Source organism: Lissotriton helveticus, chromosome 5_1, assembly GCF_964261635.1.
Source record: "Lissotriton helveticus chromosome 5_1, aLisHel1.1, whole genome shotgun sequence".
In the NCBI taxonomy this organism is placed as follows: domain Eukaryota; kingdom Metazoa; phylum Chordata; class Amphibia; order Caudata; family Salamandridae; genus Lissotriton; species Lissotriton helveticus.
The window spans coordinates 85,600,256-85,606,433 of record NC_136065.1 but is presented as its reverse complement, the minus strand read 5'-3'; the positions used below and the strand labels follow the sequence as shown (position 1 = coordinate 85,606,433).

The 6,178-nt window shown below is 41.7% G+C and overlaps 1 non-coding gene across 1 annotated transcript; it reads right to left on the bottom strand.

Moving 5' to 3' along the window:
* Positions 1–942: 942 nt before the first annotated feature.
* LOC144756945 (small nucleolar RNA SNORA57) lies at positions 943–1,076 on the bottom strand. The gene has a single exon (XR_013595422.1). It is a non-coding gene; the product is annotated as a small nucleolar RNA SNORA57 (small nucleolar RNA).
* Positions 1,077–6,178: the final 5,102 nt, after the last annotated feature.

Here is a 6,178-nt window from a genome sequence, read left to right as displayed (position 1 = left end):
CTGTGGGTGTGGACGAAAGCCTTTTTAAAACAGTAAGGCCGATATTTAGCCAGTGCAAATCTAAATGAGTCTTGCAAGCTTTCACAACGCACAGACTTCAGACACAATGTTTTAATTATTAAACTATCAGGCAATTAAAAGAAATACTCGCACAGAAAGATTGGTTAACTATAATATTTATTAGACAAACAGTATAAAATCACTTCGAGCAAGACCATTTCATAGTGAAGGTTGAGACACAAAAAATGTACAAGGTATTTACTAACCGGCATTAAATATTCAAATTATATTGACATTTATCTGGGGATCATACTATGGTTAAGTGTTCCGCTGCAGCTAAATGGTTAGTAACTTACTAAAACATGGAATGTAATACTGGTGCGATGGTTGTACAAGTTGAAAAGGTTTAGTCTTTAAACTTCACTTATGCCTGTTTAAGAAATGGGCGAGGTGTCACAATATATCATGAAGTTGCACAAATAAAGTGACCTACATGTTAACCCTAGATTTATGTAAAACTTGACTATGTGGTAAAGCCAAGTGTACTCTTCAGTGTTATAATATTTTAAAAGTTAAAAAGTTAAATAATTTTGGAAAGATACCTGCACTGGTTCAGTCCAATTCCCCAGCCATTTCTTAGAAAAGGATATTGCAATATGAAATTACACAACAGTTACCCTGACTGTAAGGTATCAGCCAAGGAACAGCAGTACCAAAGGAATCTCAAAGCCTGCAAATAGAAGTCCAGGTGCCGCAAGAATGAGAATATAGGGGAAGTGAAAGGAAATGACTGTTCACCACCTGGTCCGCTCGTGCGCATCAGCTGAAACAAAGAAATCCATCACATTAGGATTTGTCAGTAAAAGGTTGAAAGATTGACACATGTAATGACTAGAATTAGCATCTTTATCATGTACGACTGTGCACGATATAAGGTATAAATAGTGTTCCAGCGATTGAGGATAGAACCAGCCGATGAGAGCAGCTGGCACCGAAGACATAACACTGGTATTGCTCTTCCTCCGAACATTACACATCACGGTACTAGATAACCAGGACATGCCAAGAAATGGAGGCTCAGGTACACATTACCGTGCAACACGAGTTAGTTTTACGAGACTAAAGACCTACTACATTGCGCTTAATGACAGAAGCTATTGTCCTTGCGTCTACCAGACATCAATCCCCTGGGTACATTCAAATGATCAAAAGTAATCAGATTATGTAATAAAAAAAAATTAGATTCTAGAGCGGTATGTCAATACATATTGGATGCACGATTTGCTTTACAGTTCAAATACTACACGTTATAAAGACAATTAAAGGCGTTCTGCACCGACCATTGAGAAACTGACTCGTTTTGAAAATGGCGATTTGAAGCAAAGTGCAATACACGACAAGGAAGCATTTTATATTCCACGTGGTAATGACCCGCTCGCTTCCGGATGATTCTAACTTTTGCGATAGTCCCTCTGTACACCGGTCAGACTTTAAACTAAAACACGAGGGTTACATTCCGGTGATAATTATCCAATTGAGGTAAAGAGAAAATGCACCCTTTTTAAATCGCTCCTAAGCCTCTGAGTGGGCTTTGGCAGGCGCGTGAATAGGAGGAAAGTGGCAAGCTCAATGCGGGTGATTTACGCAGTACATAAGCTACTGCTCATAAAGACCCCCAATGCTTCTATCAAGCAATGCCCCATCTTCCGCAAAAAGCCCACTTGATCTCAGGACTATCAATTTAATAACAGTTCACCCACACACGTAAAATACACACCTGCCAGCCACGACTTCAATACCAGTAACCACACATTATAGACATCATAAATTAGTGACGTTCGTTAGACGCATGCTAAAAACACCTACTATTTTTCTTCTAACAACGATCACCAAGCCAAAATAAACTCGTACTCACCGTCTCGCGAAGAAGAAAGACTACCATAGCAGCCTTTATATAGGGTGGAGACTGAATCTGCGCATGTGCACGCAGCATTTCACCCTGGACCGATAGCTGCGGGGCAAGAAGTGTGACGCCATCAGTGATAGTGGGCGCAACCATTGGGTAATTTTTGAAGTGGGCGGGCAGCTTTCTAGCACCAATACGCACATTGGGGCAAATCTACAAACCAATACGAAAGCTATCTGGAAAAGAAGGCGTGTTGTAGTGAGCTGAGAGCGAGACTTGAAACGCACAGAGGCGGAGGCGAGGGACAAGCTTTTCACGTGGTCAAAGATGGCTCCTGGGCGTAAAATTAACAAATCTCTGACAGGTCCTAACTAGGCATTTACCATAAGTCTAGCATGAGGTACATCATGAATGCTTCTGTCTGCCCGTGTCTGCGCCGGGAAATGGATCCAAAAAAACCAAGTCAGGTCCCGGGCCGGCAGCCAATCACAGCGCGGCCCGGGAATGACGTCACGGAGGTGTCCCGGGCCGGCAGCCAATCACAGCGCGGCCCGGGACACACGGCAAAAAGGGGCGGGGCTTAAAAAAGACACGGAAACGCCCCCGAATCGCGTTTTCAGGGGAAAGTGTGATTGACAGCCAATCTCTTCCAATGGCTAGCCTCCATTTATGGAGCTAGCCAATGGAACAGAGGGCGGGACTAAGCAGTACACTGTAGGGACAATAGATTTCTCCTGGGCGGAGCTAGAAGCTCCGGCCCCAGGCGAAACCTAAAAACGATCCCGCAGGCATTTCCTGTTCAAAGTTTGCCAGTGCCAAATTTACTACGGTGGGCAAACAGCTTTAAAGCGCTTTAAAGTCAGTTTTGCATTTGAGCAAGCGCCAGCCGCATTGTATTGTACATGAAGTAGTGCAGTGCGTTTCACTGTAGTACACCCTAGCACCCAGTGGACTTGTGCACACCACCACAGGGTCAAACCTGGTAGGGTTTGCTTTTTTACCGAATGTAGGACCTCGGTTTGTTGCTCGTTTCATTCTTGGAGTCATAGACGCGGATAATTACCCGAACTACCAGATGCCACTTTTTGTTCAGAATTTCACACATAAATAACTAGTTACAAATGGTGTTCCCTCGCTCCAGCTGCTAACTTTATCTGTTTTTAGACATACTTTGGCAATCTTTACAGTTTTTGGAACACAATGGGATGTATGTGGCACTGTTTGTATTTTTATGTCAGCTAAGATAGTCCGATTTTTTTTAAATTGACGCTCTACACATAGAGAACGTTCTACAAAAAATACGGAGTGCAAAGTTACAGATAAGTTTTATTTTATTTTATTACCGGGCCACTCCCCCCGGAATCTACGCTACTCTCCCTCCCCCCACCCCCACCCGTCATGCCGGCCGCAACTCTGCACTCGCGCTATGTACTGAATGCACGGGATAAAAACAGTGCCCTCATCAAAGACTATTCAAAAACTACATCTGTGAACCCATATCTAGAATATGTATTCTATCAGCCTGTCCTTTTATAGGTGACGTTTTGGCTTTGAAAATAATTACTCTGCGATTATTATTTTCTGTATTCACGATTGTTGGATCTAACAAATTGATCGTCTTAGAACTAGCGTCCTGTCTTCGTGTCTTGCAGTGGTGTCCTGTGATCACCTTCGGTGTATTTATTTAGTTTCTTGCCAATTTGTTGAGAGCAGGTGCGGTGGTAGTTTAACTGCGTTTGGGTGCAGGTGTGTGCAAGGCAGGGTCAGGACACAGAGTTCTGGCTTTTGATATGGCAGGCACTGCATTCAGACAAGACCATCGAGGCGCTGTATTCCCCCCATCCACCCTGATAAGCAGTATTTACACTCTTAAATTTGTCTTCTTGTACTCTCACTTTATTGCGTTTCAATGGAAGCACAGTATTTTCATTCTAAAATATGTTCTTTGTGGAGAAAGGGTTAGCTCGGTGTTAAAAGGCAGCAATGTTTAGCGTGCTACAAATGAGGAACGAGTTCTTGTGTGCCTGTGTATAATACGCTGAAATGCTTTGGAGTTTACATTGGTAGGTTTCAATTCACGGATGGGCATTAAGAGAGAGTTATTTGGCAGTGATGGTGGTGCATGCTGCTATCTGTCACTATTATGGTGGTAACATTAAAACTTTACATTTCGTTACAGGATGTGTGGTTGCTTTCAGTGGGTTGTGAAGATGATACTAGGTAAGGTACATTCTTTAGGTTGATGGAGGTGATGCTTTAGGGCTATTTTGAATAATACTCAAGGCGATAGGGCTAGGGTGGAGTCTATTACAGCTTTAGGATTACAGGGGACAGCTATTTGAGTTATGGAAAGATGATCTTGGCAAAGTAATTGGTGTCCAGCATTGGTCCAGGAAAGCTGAAGTCATGGCTGCTTTTCAGGGTATCCGGATTTTAGACATTTGCATGAATTATCTACATTCTCAGTGGTTATCCTGTAAATCGGAGTTGTCCAGTGGTTGCAGTAGCAGTTGGGCTTCCATTAACCCTGGATTGTGCTGCGACACAGTAGGCAACACAGGCCAGTGTCCTTGTATGCAAAGACAAACCCTTTGGCTTCAAAATTAACATTAGTTGCTAAGTGTGCACTCGCACTGAAACCATTTTGGATCACAGCTCTGCATTGGTTAGGCATTCTCACCTCCCAGCGCGGCTCCTATGCTTATTGAAATACGGAGCTAATCACTTGACTGCCTCTTCCAACTTAGGCACCTAAGTGATTTTCGCCAAATTTGTCGATTAACACAACTATTACTATCGATTTGCTCATAAACTATCAGTTTATGTGCCGTTGCGCACCGTTGGGTGGGTTTTGACCATAATGAGTGGGAAGGGGTCTTTACCTGGTGGCAGCATCTCTCTGCAGACGAGTGTTCGCCTCGCACGACATTCTCCGCAGGAGAGCAGGCTGCTGTCTAGGACCTTTGCTGTAGTTCATCTCGATCATTCATTACGGTGTGCAGGGATTTAAGTGGGATGGAAAAAGTGAGAAGCATGAAAGGAACGGGGCCTATTTAATTAAGGATATGACTTAAACATGCACACAAACGTTTGCGTAGATAGCCACCCTAACCACGCGTTTGCATTGAACAACTGCAGCCGGTATACGTGACCTTTGCTCAGTGCCTTTGCAGAGAGGCCAAGGATTGGATGAACACCTAATCTTTGCGAGAGATTAAGCTATTGGCAATGTAATGACAATGCCATTTATTTATGTGTTTTCAAAACCAACACATAAATACAAATTTTGTCATTTACAATGCCAATAGCTCTAACTTCTCTAAAGGCGAAACCGTTGCATTGTAAATGCTTGTTTATATTATAAGCAAATCACTGATTTGCACACTTGTGTATCATTTCTTCTCGTTTTTTTATTTACAATTTAGACATCCATTCATTTTTTCTCTTCTTTATTTTTTTTAGTCTGTACACTTGCTCTTCTCTGTTTTCTTCTTCATTACTTCCTACAGATCAACCACTCACACACTCCATTTATCTTTTTCTTTTCTAGTTGTTTCGCACGGTTTCTCTATATTTCCTTAAACTTACTATGTGTACAATGCAATCAGTTACTCCTCCACCATCATTTCTATATAGTCCTGGTGAACATCCTATCAGATGGGAAATATGGTTTGACGCATTTGAAACTCATATAGGTGCAATCAGAGCTTCATGATTCAGTGCTGATCGGAAAAAATGTCTTCTGCTTCACTCATTGGGCTTTGAAGGAAGGTCTGTTTTTAAACATTTACCTGGGATAACACATCAACCTAGGGATAACATAGGTGAATATCAAGACACTATTATCAAACTTAAGACCAGGGTTGATAAGCAACCAAATCTCATGGTTTTGAGGAATACATTTTTCAAGAGACATCAAGGTGATGGCGAAGATGTGGATACTTATATTTCTGTGTTACCCGCAGTTCAGCTTCTTTTTGTCAGCTTGAAACCTTTACTGATCAATTGATGAGAGATCAATTTGTTTGTCATTGTAAAGATAAGCAAATGTGTCAAAAATTGTTATCCTTAGGGAACCTTTCTTTAGAAGAGACTATTAAAATTGCAAAAGTATTGAAATCTCACAAATCTCCTTAAAGGAGTTGGAAGACAAAACTCTTGAATCTGTTAATGTTGTTATTGGAAATAGTAAAGGTAAACAAAGAGATTTTCGTAGTTTTACTACAACCAATCTAAAGAGTAGAAATGTATTTGATTATACCAGCTCTAAAC